Raw genomic sequence first — 22,066 nt, forward strand, 5'->3', positions numbered from 1 at the left:
ATCTGAGAAAGGTAGTGTAGCACATTTTTTTTTTAGATAGGTCTCCTGAGGCAAGGGAAACAAAGGCAAAAATAAAAATAAACTATTGGGAGTACTTCAGGGGCACCTGGGTGGCTCAGTTAAGCCTCTGACTTCAGCTCAGGTCATGATCTTGCTGTCTGTGAGTTCAAGTCCCACATCGGGCTCTGTGCTGACAGCTCAGAGCCTGGACCCTGCTTTGGATTCTGTGTCTCCTTCTCTCTCTAACCCTCCCCTGTTCATGCTCTGTCTCTCTCTGTCTCTCAATAATAAATAAACATTAATTTTTTTTTAATGGACAGATGACATTAACAGACATTTTATCACAGAAGACATACATATGGCCAACAGATATATGAAAAGATGCTCAACATCACTTATCATCAGGGAAATGCAAATCAAAACCATAATGAAATATAACCTCACACCTGGTTAAAATCAACAACACCAGAAACAAGTGTTGGGGAGGATGTGGAGAAATTGGAACCCTCTTGCATACGGGTGAAAATGCAAACTGGTTCAGCCACTATAGAAAGCAGTGTGGAGTTTCCTCTAAAAGTTAAAAATAGAACTACCCTACAATTCATCACTCACCCTACTGGGAATTTACCCAAAGTATATGAAAAATACAAATTCAAAGGGATACACACACCTTGATGTTTACAGAAACATTTACAATACCCAAATTGTGGAAACAGGCCAAATATCCACTCATGAATGGGTATAGAAGATGTGGTATCTATCTATCTGTCTATCCATCTATCATCTATCTATCTATCTATACATAGAGATATGTAGATAGATATATAAAGGAGTATTATTTACCTATAAAAAAAGAATGAAATCTTTCCATTTGCGATGACATAGATGGAGCTAAAGAGCATTATGTTAAGTGAAATAAGTCAGTCAGATAAAGACAAATACCATATGATTTCAATCAAATGTGGAATTTAAGAAATAAAATTATTAAAGAGAAAGAAAAAAGAGAGAGAGGCAAACCAAGAAACAGACTCTTAACTATAGAGAATAAACTGATGGCTACCGGAAGGAAAACTGGTGGGGGAATGGGTTAAGTAAGTGATGAAGATTAAGGAGTGTGTTTGTTTTGATGAGCATTGTGTGATACATGGAATTGTTGTATTGATGCATTGTACACCTGAAAATAATATTATACTGTATGTTAAGTAATTTGAATTTAGATAAAAAGTGAGAAAAATATTAAAATGTAAAAAAAATTAAGAATTAGAAAAAAATCAGGGCTATCATAAACCATGCTAAGAGTAAATAAATACATATATATGTAGCAGCTGAGCCATTATTGAACAATTCCAAAAGGAAAAATTAATACAATTTGAGATTTCTTTTTTTGTTTTTTTTCTATATGCCAATTTATACAGCCAAGTTAGTTTTAACTCATTATTGTAAACCATGCTGGCTCAACATATTTCCTCCTATAGCCCTCAAATATTAGCTATGCATAAATACCATGCCAGATATTGGCTATAGAAAGATAAATATGACCTCTTTTCGACACTTAAAGGTAATGTAGTTTACAGACAGTCTTGTATAGTTCTCTTATTGTGCCTTAGAAGACATAAATCATGAGCTTATTTATACATTGTTACAATAAAGATCTTCCTATTCTCCTTTAATCCACATATAAAGTTAATTAGCATTCAGCATAATGTAAATTAAACCACAAACTTATGCTAATATTATCTAAGTTGATGCCATATATATGTTTATATATATGTATATATATATGTATATATGTGTATATATATGTATATATATGCATATATATACATATATGTATTTATATTTAAAGTTTATTTATTGAGAGAGAGAGAGAGAGAACGTGAGTTGGGGGTGCAGAGAGAGAGGGAGAGAGGGAGAATTTCAGGCAGACAAACCCGAGCTGTAAGGGAAAGCCCAGTGTGGGGCTTGAACTCATGAACTGTGAGATCACAACCTGAGCCTAAATGAAGGGTCGGATGCCTAACCCACTGAGCCACCCAGATGCCCTAAGATGATGCTACTTGTTTAGAAAAAAAATCTATAATATATCATGCATATTGAAAATAGGATATGAGAAATATAATGGTTCCACCCAAAGTGTCCAATTTATCTTTAAGGAAGAGCATAGGTCTCTGAGGTTTTAATGACAAGCTTGCATTTAAAAATACAAACAGGAAATTAAATACATATATATTCAAACGAGAACACACAATTTAGGGATGCCTGGGTGGTTCTGTCAGTTAAGTGACCTACTCTTGATTTCCACTCAGGTCACAATCTCACAATCATGAGATAAATTTCCCACATCGGGTTTCACGCTGCGCATGGAAGCTGCTTGAGATTCTCCTCTTTCTCTCTTTCTGCCCCTTACCTGCTTGTGTATGTGCACACATGCCCACTCTCTCTCTCAAAAGAAATAAATAAACTTAAAAAAAAAGAACTCATACTTTACTAATTTCTCTCATCCCCACCCTCTATCTCTGGCAACCACCCAACCCCCAATCTATTCTCTATATCTACAAGCTTGATTCTTGTGTGTTTGGACTCCACATATAAGAGAGGCCATACAGTATTTGCCTTTCTCTGTCTGATTTATTTCACTTACCATAATGCCCTCAATGTGTATTCATGTGGCTGCAAATAGCAAGATTTATTCTTTTTTAGTGGCTGAATAATATTCCATTGTGTGTGTGTATATCATGTGTGCATATATGTGTGTATATATACACATATATATCAGGCATATGCATATGTACCAGTATATATTAACTGTGTGCATATGTACCACGTGTATGTATGTATACCATGTGTATGCATACATGCATGCATTCACACACATATACATGTATGTATGTATGTATGTATGTATGTATACATGTATGCATACACGTACAAAAACACTGTAATTTCTTTATCTGTTTATCCATTGGTGGATGCTAAGGTTGTTTATATATCATGGCTGTTGTAAATAGTGCTGCACTGTATATGGGGGTATATATCTTTTCTAATTAGTGTTTTTATTTACTTTGAGTAAATACCCAGAAGCAGAATTAATGGGTCATTTGGTAGTTCTATTTTTTTGTGTTTGTTTATTTTTGACAGAGAGAGAGAGAGAGAGAGAGAGAGAGGGATAGAGAGAGCACAGCAGGGGAGGGGCAGAGAGAGGGAGACAGAGATTCTGAAGCAGGCTCCAGGCTCCAAACTGTCAGTACAGAGCCCGATGAGGGGCTTGAACCTACGAACCAGGAGATCATGACTTGAGCCAAAGTTGGATGCTTAACCAATTGAGCCACCCAGGCGCCCTGGTAGTTCTATTTTTTTTTATTGAAGTATAATTCATCTACAGTGTTATATTAGTTTCTTGTGTACCATACACATGAGTCAGCGATTCTGTACATTATTCAGTGCTCATTAAGACCAGTGTACTCTTGATCTCTTTTATTTACAAGGTGATGACCTTTTTCATTCAACCCTGCCCTAGCATTTGGTTTTCTTTCAAATCTTACTTTTTGCCTAAACTGCCTTATTTCTTCTTGGTATGCCCCCACTGTTGAGAGTATGTCAAGATCCGTTAGTAATCTAAGGGGAGAAATCTTAATTAGCACCTAGATTCAAGTTGACTAGAAGCCAGACCCTGAGGCATCATCTTCTAAAAGTATGCAAATATATACAGGCAGTGCAAGCAGAAGTCCACTGGTCTCCAAAGCCAGGCAATCTGGAGGTGCATGCCTGGGTGACAGTTACAGAAATCTAGGCTTTAGATGAATATATGCTGTAATCCTTTCTAGGGAATATTGGTGAGCAGGAGCAAGGCAGAGGGAGAGTGCTGAGGTATCATCTTTAGCCTATGTTTCCTTGAGAGCCGCTCTGTGGGCCACTACATGTGTGCCAATCCTGAAACTTAGCTATCAAGCCAAAGCTCTAGGATAAGGGAAGAGTCCTCTTTCACAGAAATACTTGAGAGCATGCCAGTCTACTGGGTACACAATGGCCTGGGGGGAGGGGGAGTGATAGTATACAAAGAATTCTCCCTGGGATTGTCAGAGTCATGGGAGACCCAGCGGTGCAAGCCTCCCTGGCTACTAGTTCCAGGTGATCAAGGGATGTCCACTGGGCAACAGCTGCCACTGGAGGTATGTAAATCTCCCTCCTGGAGACACTGGCACAATCGAACATGGCAGAGAGTGAGCATGTGGCTAATGCCCACCTTCCAGGTTCTCTGGAAAGGATTACAGTCCACATGTTTAATTAGAAGCCTGCCCTTCAGGCTAATGATGATTAGGTAATCACCCTGTTTTACAGAAAGGCTGAGCACCTGGGTCTCTTGCCTCTTGTTGTGCTCTGAGGGTGGTAGCTGTTTATGAATTCTTTCTCTATTGTTACAGGGCTGTGGGACCCACAAACATAAGCCCTGCTAGCCATCAGACCTAGGTGATATAGAGGTGTCCCCTGGCAGCAGTTGTAAAACTTGGGGTGGAAGCAGTGGTCTAGCCTCCTTCCTGGGTGACATGGATTATCACAGCCTCATGAGACCATGAATGCAAGTTCCCCTGGCCTTTGGAACCAGGTGATCAAGTGGAGTCTTCCAGATGTTGCCACAGAAGTCAGGGCACCAAATGTGTGTAAAAGCTCCCCCTCCACGAGCTACTGGTTCTCTGGAGCATGGCAAAGAGACAGCAGTTGGTGCCTGCCAATCTTCATCCCAGGAGATTGTTCCAGCAGGCTGAGATATGTGTGTTAAGTTAGATGTCTGTCTGCTACTCAGGCCAATGCTTTAATATAAGCGGGTGAGCTTCCTTCACTTCATGTCTGGGCATGATTGGCTACCTCCGAGCTGGACCCTGCGGTGGATGAGTTGGAGTATGTGAACTCTTTTAAGAACAGTTTCTTAGATTGCTACAGTCTGGTGAGTCTAAGGATGTAAACCCCATTGTTTTTCAAAGTTAGATGTTTTGAGATGCCTGATGTGCGATTCAACCTCTTTGTTTCTTAGGGTGAAACTTTTGGTTTTGAGTTAACTTGCCAGTTGTTGGACCCAACGTTTGGGCAAGATTGTGTCCCCACCCCTCCTACACACTTTGGCATGGTTTTCTTTTCATTTATTCAATGTGTGGTAGTCACTCAACCAGTTTTCAGGTTTTTTAAAGCGCAAACTATTCTGTATGTAGCTATAGATAGCTACAGACTCAGTGTGGAAGGAGATGACTTCATGACCTTCTTACACGGTCACCTTGAACTGGAAATTCCTTAACCCAAATGTACAGTTTGCTCTGTGTGGTAAATTAAAGCAAAGTGAGAGAAAAGTCTGGTTGATTATTTCCTTACTGAAAATTTTTGGAAACACTTTAGGATCCCATTCATGCTGTATGACCAGTTCCTTTTACTCTAGTTATCCACTCATTCATTCAACAGATATTTATTAAGTGCAAGAATTAGATATATAAGTTTAAACTGGTAAAACTTCATGGTAAAACATACTTCCCTTGTGAACAAGCATATTAGTGAGGGGAGATAGATAATGATTAAATTGCACAGTGTGTTATAAAGTCATAAGTGCTACAACATTAGAATGGTCTGAAGGAGTAGGGAATATGAGAGAAAGGGCAAAAAGCAGTTTTTAAAAATAGTCATATGAAGGCTTACCTATTCAGAGCAAACAGAGGGAAAAAGTAGACGACAGGAAATCAGAAGTAATGTGTTGGCAGAGCGGAGCAAAAATGCTTTGTAGATCATTATAACGACTATAATTTTTCACTGAATAAAAGAGCCATTGGAGGATGGCAGCAAAGAAGTGATACATTCAAATTTAACTTGAAAAGGATCTCCAGGTGCCTGGGTGACTCAGTTGGTTCAGCGTCCAACTCGATTTTTGGCTCAAGTCATGATTTCTCACTTTGGGAGTTTGAGCCTCACATAGGGCTCGGTGCTGGGCCTGCTTGGGATTCTCTCTCTCTTTCTCTCTCTAGCCTTCCCTCACTCATGCTGTCTTTCTCTCAGAAAATAGACATTAAAAAGGAAAGAAAATGATCTCTCTTTTGAGAATAGATGAGGTGAGCGTATATGCACGAAGACCAGTTAAGAAGCAATTTAGTCTAGTACTCTAGGGAAAGAAGAGAACTTGGACAAGGTGGTGACAAGTGGCCAGGCTCTGGATACATGTTGAATTCAGGAGTTCCTATGGATTGGATGTGCAGTGTGAGAGATACAGAGCCATGAAGGTTGGATAGGAACCTCAGATGCTTTATTTTGCACAAGTTAGGTTCAGATAACTATAAAAACTCCAAGTGGAAATAGCAAGCAGGCAGATGAAGGTACACGTCTGGAGTACAGGGAAATGTCCAGGTTGGAATATTCCCAAAAATTTGGGGGAGTGATTAACAGATGTCTCATACATGTTCATGAAGAGCGCCAGTTACAAGGCTGTACCTAACATTCCGATTCTTCTCTTGGTCTTCTTGCACTTAAGGGCGATCACTAGTATCAGTAGGTATTGCTACCCCAGTAGGCACTGTTGAGTCCAGAAAATAGTGCTTTTCTGAGGGGCACAATTATCTACCATTTTAACTCCTAATTGCAAGCCTCTGTGATAGTCAGGAAGTGTAATCTTCTATTGCAAAGTGAGGGAATGACACTCTCTTTTCTGTGTGTGTATGATGATTTTACATAAAATATTTCTTAAACAATGAAAATGTCTTCCATTTAGGATTAAAATATTTATTTTTTAAAAATGTTTTCTTTAACACTTATTTATTATTGAGAGACAGAGAGAGACAGAGCATGAGCATGGGAGGGACAGACAGATGGGTAGATACAGAATCCAAGGCAGGCTCCAGGCTCTGAGCTGTCAGCACAGCCCGACACGGGGCTTGAACTCACAAACCACGAGATCATGACCTGAAGTGAAGTCAGACACTTATCCAGCTGAGCCACCCAGGTGCCCCAAGGGTTAAAATATTTAATACTCACATTTATATCAAACTATAAAGATTGACTGCCAGCAGGCAAATCTCCTAAAGGGGATTAAAATGAGATGTTTCACATAAGATTGTAGTGGGAAAAAAATGTTATGTTTGACAGACAAAATCACAATAAATAAAAGCTATTGATACTAGTATTCCATTTTCCTTATTACTGAATAATTTGACCTGCTAAATAAACAAATATATTCTAAGATGGGCACAGTATTTTCTTATCCTCAACTAATTTAAATTCTGTATTAATTTATTAGTCAACTATAATTCTTGTAATAAGAATATAATAAGATTATTTAAAAGAAATATAATGGACGTGAAAGAATGCTGAGTAGATGTTGATGGATTACCAATAATCTTTCTCAGTTTACTCAACCGATTCAAATATGAACTAAAAAGAACAAGAAATTGACAGATGTCAGGAAATATTCCCCACCCTTTTCTGTTTCTAAAACCATATCTGGTCCAATTTAAAGGATATTGGCCTGTTAGAGAAGTCAGAGATCCTCTATTTACTGTTTTGGGACTTCCTCATTTGCGAGATAGGGATTAATGACTCTTTTAGGGCACTAATGACAATGCGATACTTTTGTATGGTATCTAGAATAGTGAGTGCTGCACAGTGAGACACTTTCTGGTATTATTTTACCATTCACTGTGATATAGCCATCTAAATTGATTTTATTCACTTCTGATAAGATTAAATGAAGTAATGCAGGTGAATTATTTTTAAAGATAATTATAAATGCCTTTTAAATAAGAATAAAATCTTTTGTAGGCATTTAAAAGTGTACTTGTAGAAGAATGTAATTGATTTATCCATGTAAATAATTAGATTTAAGGATAAGTAAGTTTTGCTTACTACAGATTTTTATAATTTATATGTAAACATAAATTATAGAAATAATATGTAAAATATATAATATATATAATATATATCATGGAGATGATACTTTGTTTTTAAAATTAGCTCTATATTCTCAGGTTAATGTGTTTGTGTATTTTTCTCTGTAGTTTGAAATAACTTCAAGTCTATGGAATAGTTCCATGAATTTTAGAAGTAACTTTTTTATTTTCTTGAGCCATTTGAGGATATGTTGCTGACCTGTGGTCAGCCAAAATAATGAAAAATAACATTGATAAATAAATTACTATCAAATACTCAAGCCTCATCTGGCTTTGCTGATTGTCCCAATAAAGTCCTTTAGGGAAAAGGTTTCAATCAAGGATATCATGTTGAGTTTATTTTTCATGACTCATTAGTCTCTCAGGTTACTCAAGAGTGGATATATCCCTGTATGTATACAAAGTATACTTGAGTTATTATTTATAGGAAAGTTGCTATCAGGTCTACAGACTGAAAACTACAGATTAACAAAGCAGCAAGGACACATTCTTTTATAAATCCATATGTTGAAATAAAAATGCTTAAGTATTCATTAATATTAGTATTAATATTTAGAGTGCTACATAATAACTGGTTGACGCAAAAAAAATAGAAAAAAATTTAATCATAATACTACAAATAAAAATACTTTAGTAGTTAATATTCATCTAATTTTAAAAACTAGATGAATGCTAACTTTGAAAATTGAGTTAGATTTATAAAAAAATAACTAGTAAAATGCAAAACTGCTCCCTCAAATGTTCACAGTGAACCTGGAATACATAAATGCTGTCTAAGAAACAATAATTTTCCAGCGATTTTGGAGGATTTTTACTGCTTAAAATGACATTGTTATATAAGCAATTTTCTAGAACATGTGAAATTTCAGTCATTGATACCATTTTTCATCTGACATTTTTTACTTTATAGAAATAGCCCTTAAAAAAAGAAAGAAAGAAAGAAAGAAAGAAAGAAAGAAAGAAAGAGAAAGAAAGAATCTTAATGCACCTTCCATCACCTATGGATGAATCATGAATGCAAATGTGTTAGTTAAGTACATATAGCAAAGGCTGGAAATTTTTTGTCTCCAGGGTTTCTCATTTATGCAATCTACTGTTGGCAGTTCTAAGCAAAATTCTCCATTACTTGCAAATGTTATAGTTATAGAGAGAAAATGCAAAGCAAAGAAAGAAAATGTAATTGACTATAGTTTAAAGCCTAGCTTTATTTTTGATTGGTTATCCTTAGGGTTTTGATTTCATAACATTGAGACATCTGTAGACAGACTTAGATTTTGGTTTGTTTAGGTAGGCTGCCATGACAGTAAAGCCACCTTAGTCTAGACGCCTTGTTTTCTTGATTTAACAATCTAATATATTAGCTGGTTTGGCCTTCAACATACAATGTAATAAGTTATAAGTCTAAGAGTTATTCATTTAGAGATTCTGAATTTTAGGGGTTTTTGACAACTATTCATATAGCAATCTGAAATTCATGCTAATTCTTCTTCCTGATTCAAAATGTATAAAACAAAACAAACAAACAAACAAGAAAGAGTAAAACCAGGCAAGTGTCTTTTTGTTTTTGTTTTTGTTTTTGTTTTTGTTTTTTAGTTTCATATGAAGAGATACCAGGGTTTACATTACTGGCTTTCCTGAAATCTGAGGAATAAGAAATGCCCTACAGCTTAAACACCTGTTACTGTTGGATAGATGAAGTTGTCCAGGTTGTAAAATTAAAGAATTTGGTTATTTGACAAAATACGTTTTTAAAATAAGTACACTAACACACATATTCACTTACTATATCCCAAAATATAAGAATAAAGACTCAATGTCAATATAAATATTACTACTCACAATATTGTTACTAAAAACAATTTAATATTTTTATGGAGTTCTTTCTTATGGTATATACCACAAGAGATATGCAACCAAATTACTGTATCTTGATATCATGATATTTTCTATCTCCATGTGATTATTCCATCAGCTAATTACAGAGATTCGTTTTCTTTTTTAGAGATTTCATTTTAAGAGATTGCTTTCATATTTAACTTGTATAATTATAAAAATTTACATGGTTTTAAAGTTGAGTCTACTTGGGGCTCCTGGGTGGCCCAGTTGGTTGAGCATCAGACTTCAGCTCAGGTCATGATCTCACTGTCTGTTGAGTTCGAGCCCCATGTCAGGCTCTGTGCTGACAACTCAGAGCCTGGAGCCTGCTTCCGAGTCTGTGTTTCCATCTCTCTCTGCCTCTCCCCTGCTCATTCTCTGCCTCTCTCTCTCTGTCAAAAATAAATAAACTTTAGAAAAAAAATTAAAAAAAATAAAGTTGAGTCTACAAAACAAGATGTCCATGAACATCTAATCTACCTTTGTAGATTTGCCAGGATTTCTTGGGACAGAGACCCAGAGGTAACATTTGTGGATCACATGGCGTAATGTATGCAACTTTTGGAAGATATTGCAAAATCTCCCTGCCCGGGCTTGTCTCCCTTTTCATTACACAACAGAAGTGTGTAACATGGCCTGATCCCCAAAGGCCTTGTCGGTAGAGTATATTTTCACACATTCGTATTGTATTGGTAGAGGAAAAAATGGTAATTTGTGTCTTTATCATTTTGGCTGGTATAACAGCATACACTAGACTGGGTGGCTTAAACAATTTTTTTTTCCCCTCATAGCTCTGGAGGCTAAGATATCTAAGATCAAGCTACCAGACTGGTTCCTTGTGAGAACCTCTCTTCCTGGTTTGCAGAGGGATGCCTTTTATTGTACCATCACCTAGTGGAAAGAGGAAAATTTTTCTCATCCTCTTTTTTTTTAAATAAAGGCATTAATCCCATCAAGAAGACACTCATATGACTTAATCTAACTCTAATTACCTACCAAATTAGGTAGAGCCTATTAATACCATCTCATTAGGGATTATGGTTTCAACATACGAATTGCAGGGCTGGAATACATTCAGGCAGTCTGTAACTTTCAGCATAGTCTTTTTTTGTTTTTTGTTTTTGTTTTTGAAACGTTTATTTATTTTTGAGAGAGTGCCTGAGTGGGGTAAGTGAGAAAGAGGATCAGAAGCCAGTTCTGCAGTGACAGCAGAGAGCAGAATACAAGGCTCAAAATCAGGAACCCTGAGATTATGACCTGAGCCAAAATCTAGAGTGGCATGCTTAACCAAATGAGCCCCCCAGGCGCTCCTATAATGTTTCTTGATGATTTCACTGAGTTGAAGATGACAACTTTTAATTTCAAAGATATGCACCAACACTCGATGTTTTAAAATACTTTTATCTTTATTCTTTTGCAACTAATTGTAAAATGTGGCATATTTTTTAAAGTTTATTTATTTTGATAGAGAAAACATGAACAGGGGAGAGTTAGGGAGAGAGGGATAGAGAGAGAGAATTCCAAGTAGGCTCTGCACAGTCAGCACAGAGCCCCATGTGGGGCTTGAACTCACGAACCCTGAGATCATTACCTGAGCTGAAGTCAGATGCTTAACCAACTGAGCCCCCAGCCACCCCCAAAATTTTGCATTTTAAAGGTTTTTTTTAATGTTTATTTATTTTTGGGAGAGAGAGAGACAGAGTGTGAGCAGGGGAGGGGCAGAAAGGGAAGGAGACACAGATTCGGAAACAGGTTCTAAGCTCTGAGCTGTCAACACAGAGCCTGATGCAAGGCTCGAACTCACGAACAGTGAGATCATGACCTGAGCCAAAGTTGGATGCTTAACCAACTGAGCCACCCAGGTGCCCCTGGCCTTTTTAAATTGACACATTTTGAGCATGAATTTAGTATAAAATCTCTAAAATGGTAGCAAGAGAAATGGGTGATTTTTATTGAGTTTTCATCACTATGTTAAACATAGTAAGCATATCGCTTAATTTCACCCTTACAGAAATAATGTGTGGTAGGTATCAGTAATTATCCTCATTTTACAAATTTACAAAAGGCTATTTAGAGGTAAAATTCTCAGTATCACATAGCTAATGAATGACCATTTGAAAATGAACCACACCTATCTCCAAAGGTCATGCTCTGCATCCATAAATTCCATTTGTTTCTCTTTTATTTGGAAAGGTAAATGATGAGTTTAATAATGAAGCAGCCTGCTACCCTGATAATGACTCAAAGATATCTCTTCTTAATGTCATTATAACCTGACTCAGTAGAGTGTCCTACAACAGGTGTAAAAAAAAAAAAAAAAAAGAAAAGAAAGAAAGAAAAAAAGACAGTGATTTGACAGATGTAGATAGACAAGGACTTAGAAACTTTCCTCATTTCTGAAAAGGGCCATGTATCAAGGGGCCTGGCCCAGTTACAGGTAATAAGAGGCAGACATGTTGAGCTTGTTACACAACAGAAAAAATAGAAAAAGAAAAAGAAATAAAGAAAACAACTAGAGAATTGACTGAGGCATGAGAACATATTTTCCTGAAGAAATTATTTTATACTATATAAATGTATTTTATATAGAAATGTAACATTTTATAAGTAAATTGCTGACTTATAAAAATGTTAATTTATATTAGTTATAATTAATATATTAACTTTTATTACATGAATATCAATAAATGTATAATTTTATAAATCAGAAGACTGTAATTCAGATTTATAAGGGCATTTTTTATAGTTTGGAGGAAAGACAAGCCAGCTTTTCAGAACATGGATAAACTATGAAATCACACATTGTATGAAATGCCAAGCTATAGACATGAAAATCAGGGTGTATGAAAGCCAGAAGGGCATCAATTATGGAGTTAAGGGACTGTTTCAGCAGAAAGTTTGCAATGAAAACCTTCTAAAAGAACTGAAGAACATAGTGGCTTTTGACCACAGGAAATGTCAATATCTGAGTTATAATACCATGGTGGCAACTTTGAATCAGGGGAAGCACGGGTGTTGACTAATACTCAAATTGATGAAGGCAAAAATATGCCTGTCTCTTTTTTTTTCTTAAATTCTCAAAATGTAACACTGCATTGAGCTCAGAGTATACCCTCTGCAAATGTTATGGAATAAATTATTCTCTCAATTGGACACACCCTTCACCAAGGGGTATGGTGAATTAGAGGAGAGAATATAGCTGTGAAACTAAAAGAATTGATTCAAGGCACATAGTGGTATTTTCCTAACTTCATGGTACTCAAAAAATTATATAATATACCTAAGTTTCTTCCCTCAAAATCATACATTGCTGTAAGGATGGAATGGAAAAACCTTAAGAAAATACATAATTACAAAAATATCAATTCCTGGTTGAGGTCATTGGCTCAATTTGGAAAAAAAATATTTTTATACTCAGGTATTGATATCAGAGTTTATTTGGCTGATTTAAATCACTGATCTTTTGTTCCTGTGTCATGCTCTTTTATATTTTCTTCTTTCTGGGAAAAAAATGTTAATCCGTTTACACTTGATTAACCCCAAATTGCTATAGAAAACATTTTAAATTAAATATAAAGGATTTCTTTTACTTTTGAAAAAAATTTTTTAACGTTTATTTATTTTTGATATGGAAACAGCGTACGAGCAGGGAAAGGCAGAGAGAGAAGGAGACACAGAATCTGAAGCAGACTCCAGGCTCCAAGCTGTCAGCACAGAGCCCAATGCAGGGCTTGAACTAACAAACAGTGAGATCATGACCTGAGCCGAAGTCGGATGCTTAACTGACTGAGCCACTCAGGTGCCCCTCTTTTACTTTTTACTAGAATAAGTAAAATATCTTCAATAATTTATTACTTTTGACATTACTGAAATAATCAAATTTTTTATGATATCAATGATACGAATTTTGAAAATATGGCTAATTTATTGTTAGTTTAGATTGGTATTATGGTCTGAATGTTGGTGTCCCCCCAAGATTCAGGTTGAAATTCTAGCCCTTAAAGGTGATGGCATTAGTAGATGGGGCCTTGGGGAAATGATTAGGCCATGAACATGGCGCTCTTATGAATGAGTTTAGCGCTCTTGTAAAAGAGAATCCCCAGGGGTGCCTGGGTGGCTCAATCAGTTAAGCATCATGTCATGATCAGTTAAGCTCAGGTCAGGTTCTCATGGTTCATGTGTTGGAGACCCGCACTGGGCTCTGTGCTGACAGCTCAGGGTCTGGAGCCGGCTTCAGATTCTCTCTCTCTCTCTCTTTCTCAAAAATAAATAAACATTAAAAGAGAGACAGAGAGAGACAGAGAGAGAGATCCCACAGAGCTCCCTAGGCTCTTCCAACCATGTTAAGGACACAAAATCCTACAGCCTGGGACAGGACCCTCACCATTCTGGCACACTGATTTCAGATTTCTCAATCCTAAGAACCTATGAGAAATAAATTTCTGTTGTTTGCAAGCCACCTAGTGTGTGGTGTTTTGTTAATTGCATCCCAGACAGATTAAGACAAGTAGTAATTCCAAGTATCCTAATAATTGGCATTTCAGGTGACAAATGTTAGAAAATGCCCTAGATTTCTCCCCATTGCTCACTAGAAAAATCAAATAAAAAGACAGTAAGGAAAAAAAGCCTTGGAATTGTCAATTTGATTTGATCATTTGATTCCAGCTTACTTGAATCTACATCATTAATTGAATAAAAAGCCACTGCATAATTTAGACTCCTATAGTTCTACTAAATAACAAATGTATGAAGTAAGTTTTTAAGGAATTTATAATTGGATAAATACATCTCTTCACTTAACACTACAGTTTTTCCCTGTCTTATGATTCAGCATCCATTCAAGACAGAATAATGAAAGATTCATATTCTAAACTGTATTGTCATTTGGATTTTTGTTTAAAACCGGGTAAAAAGTAAAATGTTCTCATTTTTAGTCACTTTGTTGTCTGAAAACATTACTGAAGACTAGAATTTTCACCTATTTGCATTTCTAATTATCTAATGTTTCCTTTCTGCTAAGGACTATATACTACTTGATTGTTTTGTAACTTATGTGCTATATTTACATAATTCAGTTTTCAAACTTCTTTGATTAGAATATATCTCCATAACAAATAATTTATCATAATCTATAGTTTCCTGTCCCTTTTTGGTTAATTGTACATTATATCAAATGTTGAGTTAATAAGCATTTCTAACTAATAGTCCTCATTTAAGAATAATATTACACCCAGTGCTCATCCCAAAAGGTGCCCTCCTCAATACCCATCACCCACCCATCTATATTTGTGTCAGTTGCCTTTAATCTGTGATGGATTCCATAATAAATAAAAACTATATAGGTTTTTATTCATGATTTACTGGCCTTTCTCTAATCTAGACTGTGATATTACACACTTTGGTTATGGCAATAACAGTAGTTCTTAAAGTGACTTATCATCCTTTTATTGTTCTCAGATGTTTTAGCTGCAATTAGCACATTCATTTATTCCCATTCCCACCTCCCAGAAGTAAAAATCTTCTTTCAATCTTAATTTTAAAATATAGGTCTTTACAAAATGATGACTTTGGATGGTACCACTACAAGTAACAGAATTCTCAAACTCAAAATTGCTTATGCTGTTAGAACAACTTTATCCCAAATGAGAAATCCAAAATCATGGCGTGTGCCAGGTATGGTACAACATAGTTTCTTCTTTTTCTTCATAAGTACACCCTTCATCCAAACTATCCACGCATCTTCAGCTCCGAGTGGCATTTCCCAACAACAGACACGATAGAACAATTTGTCTGTCAATGATTATTTCTGTGGCCTTTAAAATATTAAACATTTCAGATATATCTCTCTATTTGGTAGAACTTTCAGATACTGAATGAGGGAAGAAGCCAGCTATCTGTAGTATTTTGCAATTTTTTAAAGAAACTGGAATATTCTGCTTTTAATTTGATTTTAAAATAATAATGGTTTATTAGTAATTTCTACCAATTCATAAGAAATTTTTATTTCTACCTCTTTGTAGAATCTTTTATGTTGTAAAGTAGAGGTTGTTAATAATTTTGATTAATTTTCTGTGATAATTTTATATATCCTCTTAAGATGATATTTTAAGATATAGTTTTTTAATTATAATTTTTCCTGTTGTAAAGTATGCAAAAGCATTCAGCCAAGAGGATGATCTTAATTCATTTTGCTAGTACTCTATGGATTAATATTTAAGTTGTTTTCAATATTACTAGAGACAATGATGCAATTAATATATGTGTATATTGTAAGATTTTGTCCTATAATTTCTGGCAAGTAAAGCTACTGAGTCAAAGGGTATGCCTTATAAAAAAATCTTAATGAATTTTCCCAGTTCGCAATGTAAATCACATTAGATCAATGTAAATTAGACCTCAATGTAAATCACAAATCACATGCTAATGATTAATTATAAGATGACTTGTTTCCCCATCATTTTATGAATGAAAAGTGCTGTGGAAATTAGTCCATAAAAGCGGGAAATTGGCCCTTTTTTTTTCTTTATCAATTTCTAAGAATGTAGGACTTTGCCCTTTTCCAAGTATATGAATTGTAAATCTTAAATTATAGTTTTTAATAGTACATAAAAGTCCAAAAATTAAATATGTGCCACATATCAATTCTCATTCTTCTTCAGTAGAATCTTTTTAGGAAGAAACAGCAAATTTATATTTTATAGCTTCCATAACAATAAATATTTTCTCACTCCCCAGCTATAAAGAAATAATCATTATTTACATTTTGTTTAAACATAATTCATCTTGAGTTAATCATGGAACCTAGTCTGAGTAATCTACTTTTTCCAAGTGTCTTTCCAATTGACACAATTTATTGAATAATATTTATGTTTCACAGTGGTTTGAGATGTAACCTTTACCATATACTGAATTACCATTTATATTGGGTTCTGTGCCTAGACTTCTGTTTAATTACAGTGCCATAATGTTTTAGAACTTGAAATTAAAATGTACCCTCCTTGTACATAATTCTGTTTCTTTAAAGACAAAGAATAATGTTTATTCATTTTCGACAGGGAGAGAGAGAGTGAACAGGGGAGGAGCAGAGAGAGAGGGAGACCGAATCAGAAGTAGGCTCCAGGCTCTGAGCTGTCAGCACGGAGCGGAACATGGGGCTCAAACTCACCAGCTGTGAGATCATGACCTGAGCTGAAGTCAGACGCTTAACCGACTGAGCCACCCAGGTGCCCCCATCTATAGGTCTTATCTTTAAGGCATTTTCTGCTTGTTAGGACTTTTGTTTCCCCCACAAGAACTTAGATAAACCATGTCCAGTTCAAAACAGAAAACAAAAGCCTATTGGTATGACATTGAAACTAAAATTTAACTGAGAGAAAACTGTCATCTTCATAAAACTGAAAATGGTATGCATTTCTTTTGATTAGTTGTTGTCTCTCACCCAGAAGTGTATTTTTGTTTCCTTCACACTGGTGGTATTTTTGTTTTTTTGTTTTTTTTGTTTTTTTGTTTTTTAATCAGCAGCTCGGGTAGCATAGCAACCGAAAGACAGAATATCTGTCTCAAGTCTCACTTCTGTCATATTCCATGTATGTAATATTGGACTCAGCTCTTTGCTCCTCTGAGAGCATTAGCACTAAGACTAAACGCATGTCCTTAGGGTAGAAGACAGGTAGAGGGCCTTCACAGCTCTGCAAGCTTCCCTACTTTACTCTCTAGGATTTTGTTGTCTGGATTTATTTTTCTCAACAGTTCTGCAATTCCTTAACTCTAGATCTTGTTATTTTGTTTTCTAACTTTTTCAACTGTGATTGCTTTGCTTGTTGCGTGCTATTCCATAAGAACTAAACTCTATTTCCTTTAAATATATTTTTAATATAGACTGGCTTATAGTGTCAACATGTACAGAAAAGTGCTGTATCATGCCCCAGTAATAATGATTGAGGGATAGATAGTCTTGTTCATCTTTTCTTCCAGTGGGATTTCATCAGAAGACCCCTGTAGCACCCAGTATTAGCTTTGATTGAAATAGCTTCAACTTAATGCACCGTTCACAAAATTTATATAAAAGAAACTAATTGATAGAGTGCTCTTAACATGAAAGACTTTGTAAAGAATTAAGTGAAAGATGACTTTTTTTATTTCTCAGACATGATTATTTTGAGGGAGAAATATCCTGCCTTACATTAGTGTCCATACGTTATACTTTAATTATGATTTATGTTCTAACCTAAGCAAATAGAGAAAACTTTTACCCTATAATGGTCATCCAATAAAAAAGAAAATTAAAAAAAATAACTAACAACTGTGAACACAATTTTATTCTAGAGTTTACATTACGTTCGCATGTCTGTAAAACTAAAAGTAAAAATTTTACTGAGAGGCATTCTCATGAGAAGACTTGATTCAGTAATGTAGTACTGAAAATTAAAATAAGGTCCCTTCTACCTAAGAGAAGACATTTCAATTCTAACTTATCAAAATCATTTTGGGAACTAAAGGAAATTCTCAGAAGAGACTTGACAGAACAGTACATGCTTTTATGAAAGATGACTTTAAAATCTTTACTTGCTAAGATAATGCAAAATGATACATGAAATAGTTTACTTTCTGATTGATCCTAGGATCAGATCTTAGTAGAATTTTCCCATTGTAAAAGCAGAGAATCTCCCTAACAGAAAATTTAACAACTCTCTCATTTAATTAAGTTATCTGTTCTAGAGTTTGGATACTATGGCTATTTAAATCTGGGATAAATGGAAGTCTTTACCATTGATTCCCTGGTTACAAAATAGGCTAAAATTTAAACATCCAAATTGAATTTGTACTCATCAGTGTGATCTCTCTGGGAGACTACATATCTGCTCCATTGATACTTGAGCACAAAGTAGATTTGAAATTCCTTATTTGGGGAATTTCCTTAATTTAAGATTCCTTAACTTAATGAGTTAAGTTTTTTTTTTTTTTAATTTTTTTTCAACGTTTATTTATTTTTGGGACAGAGAGAGACAGAGCATGAACGGGGGAGGGGTAGAGAGAGAGGGAGACACAGAATCGGAAACAGGCTCCAGGCTCTGAGCCATCAGCCCAGAGCCTGACGCGGGGCTCGAACTCCCGGACTGCGAGATCGTGACCTGGCTGAAGTCGGACGCTTAACCGACTGCGCCACCCAGGTGCCCCATGAGTTAAGTTTTTAGAATATCTTCACTTTTAGAAATATTGATCTTTGAAGATATATTTGAGCTTCTGGGTTTCTTAAACACACCAAACTAATTTAAAGGCAAGTTCAAAGAATTAAGTAAATGATTTTGATATTTGGAACTTTAGTCAAAAGTGACATAGGCTTATAAAATTAAGATTTGTTTTCTTGTATATTTCCCTAAAATGAGTCCCAGACAGATTATTTGCCATAAGAGCAATTGGCAAATTTAATAAGAAAGGAATTAGTCTTTGATGAAATACTTTTTAAATGTCTAAAATATATTTTACTTTCATATGAAACTTAACAAAGTTTTGAAAAACATATAATAAGTGGAATTCATAGATTTCTTTTTAATTATGGTCAATAGAAAACAAACAAATGATCATTTATTAAGAATTATAGACGTTATACACCACTGTAGCATCACCTCCTTTTGCTGAAGGTAACAATCTTGGGTTAGTGTATCTTCTATTCAGTACACTGAAATGTATAATAAAAGACTTCTCTTCTCATTATTGAAAGAAAAAGAATTACAACCAGTGATGTAGATTTCTTATAGGACCTATTTCTTTTCATGACTAAGTCCTATCCCTTGCTCTATAGAAAAACCCAGGAAATGATTGTAAGAGTGTACTGTCTGTTTACCATGCACTGTTTGAGTTTGATAACTATTCTTGGACAAAGACCTGTGTTCCTATAACTAATTTGTTCTCCTCTCACAAAATTCCTTTGTCTCTAGCTGGCTAGTTGGTTTACTTACGTAACACTTCTAGAGTCTCAGTTCTTAACTATGGGACATGGGCAAAGTCAAGGGAGATGAACGTCCCAATATAACAAGAATGTTTAGTTCTCCAAAACTGGAAAAATGGAAGGATATCAGTTTGCAAGAGTTTCAGATACCTCTGCTTCCTTCCACAGAATTTCTCAAGGTTACAGGATCTCTGATGGGAGAAATGTTCTTTAAAGCACTTTGTTTTTGGAAACTATAGTAATTGCTCAGTGACTTGGCATGGAGATCATAATTTCTATGGACAAAAGGACCGCTAATTTCAAGTGAACCATAAAAATTTAGGTAAGAGTAGCAACATTTTAATTTTTTGTTTGGAGCTATTAACCACTGGTGATGAAGTTGGAGAGAGGAGTTAAGAGATTTAATTTTCTTGAAACTGATTTTGTAGACTAAACAAACAAATAGATGTTTGAGGTTGGTTTTGGGGATAGTAATAGGAATTTTGGAGAGACTAAAATCCAATCAAGTCACATTTCATTAAAGCTACAGTTGGGCAATATCTTAACATTGTCAATAGTAAAATGGAGATCAGAGTTCTTTACCTAAGAACTTGGTTTGTTTATACTTTTATTTTCTCTCTCTCCTCCTCTCCCCTCCCCTTCCTTTCTTTTTCCTCTTCTTTTTCTTCTTCTCCAAGAGAAGGACTTATTTCTGTCACATGGATGAGGTCATACATCCTGTTAATCCTAGCAGGTAGCCATTGAACTAGATCAAATTTAGTTTATAAATGTAACAAAATGTGACATTATTTATGCTTACGTGTATTGAAAAATCCATACATGCAGATGCCTAAGTTGAATTTGTCCATTTGTTTAAATTTTTAAGTTCTAGAAACAAGTCCTATAGGAGATTGTTTTGATACCCTAGTCACTAGATTAAAAAAAATGTCAAAAACATGTCAAAAACATTTTAATACCTAATCTGTACAGTTGAGTAAAAGCTTTAACTAAAACAAAGGTATTTAGAAAAAACCAAACAGAGATGCTGGAGGGAGGTAGGCAGGGGATGGGCTAAATGAGTGATGGGTATTAAGGAGGGTGTTGTATGTAAGTAAAATCACTAAATTCTACACCTGAAACCAATTTTACCATGTATGTTAACTAACTGGAATTTAAGTAAAATCTTGAAATTAAACAAATAAACAAACAAGGTCAGGTTGTAGGTGATTTAAAAAAAATCAACGAAGAATGTAATCAATATTCCATTCCTCTAGCCATTTACTTACCTACTCATACAGGATCAAATTTCAAAGGCTCTGAAGACTCTCCTGTGTTTATATAAATTTTTGTAAACAATCAAATTAATTATGGAAATAAGATGTTTCTTTTCAGAAAGAATTTTCACTTGACTTTGATTCCATTTTCAAATCTTCTTCAGTGTACTTTTCAAGTGCAGCGAGAAAATGGATTTGAGTCTAAAACACCCAGGTGAAAATTGAATTAGGGATTTTATATTCAATTGTAGCTCACTTATGCTCAAAGGTAAGCTAACATTCTGAATTAATTTGTGCTTCAGGTTTTGGAAGAGCAAATCCTTTCTATGCAAACATCCAGCCTTTAATCCAACTAATTTACACTTAAAGTTGACCGCTTCTAATACATCAAAATTAAAGTTTATACAAACATACTTTTTAAAGTCAGAGAGAAAAGTTGAATATATATCTGGACAACATGTCATGTGAAAAACTAGAAAAATATAATTTCATGCCTAAAGGATATAGAATAAAACACATAATTTGCCATTAATCAGGTAAACTAAGAATAAAAATTTTAATTTAGTTTTAAAGTAGAATATCGGGGGTGAGGTCACCTGGGTGGCTCTGTTGGTTAAGTGATTGATCTTTTTTTGGCTCAGGTCACCATCTCATGGTTTATGGGTTCAAGCCCCACGTTGGGCTTTGTGCTGAAAGAGTGGAGCCTGCTTGGGATTCTCTCTCTCTCCCTCTCTGTCGCTTCTACACTTGTGCATGTGTGCACACACGCTCTCTCTTTCTCTCTCTCAAATTAAATAACTGAATTAAAAAAATAGAATCAAATACAATATTAGGAAGTACTCTTAGCCATCTCAAAGAATACTGGAGCTTACAAATTTGGCTAGGAGGAAGAAACACAAAATCTTAGGAGACACAGAAAGGATGGTTCAGATTTGATGAATACACATAAATAATGTCGAGTTACAACACTTAGGTGGAATTTTGAGAAAACACTTGCTTGCTTGGACGTATTTATAGAGGGAGAGAGAAGACTATGAGAAAAAGCACAGATTATAACCCTTTTAACTGAAAGGTAA

Source organism: Prionailurus bengalensis, chromosome B1, assembly GCF_016509475.1.
Source record: "Prionailurus bengalensis isolate Pbe53 chromosome B1, Fcat_Pben_1.1_paternal_pri, whole genome shotgun sequence".
Lineage (NCBI taxonomy): Eukaryota > Metazoa > Chordata > Mammalia > Carnivora > Felidae > Prionailurus > Prionailurus bengalensis.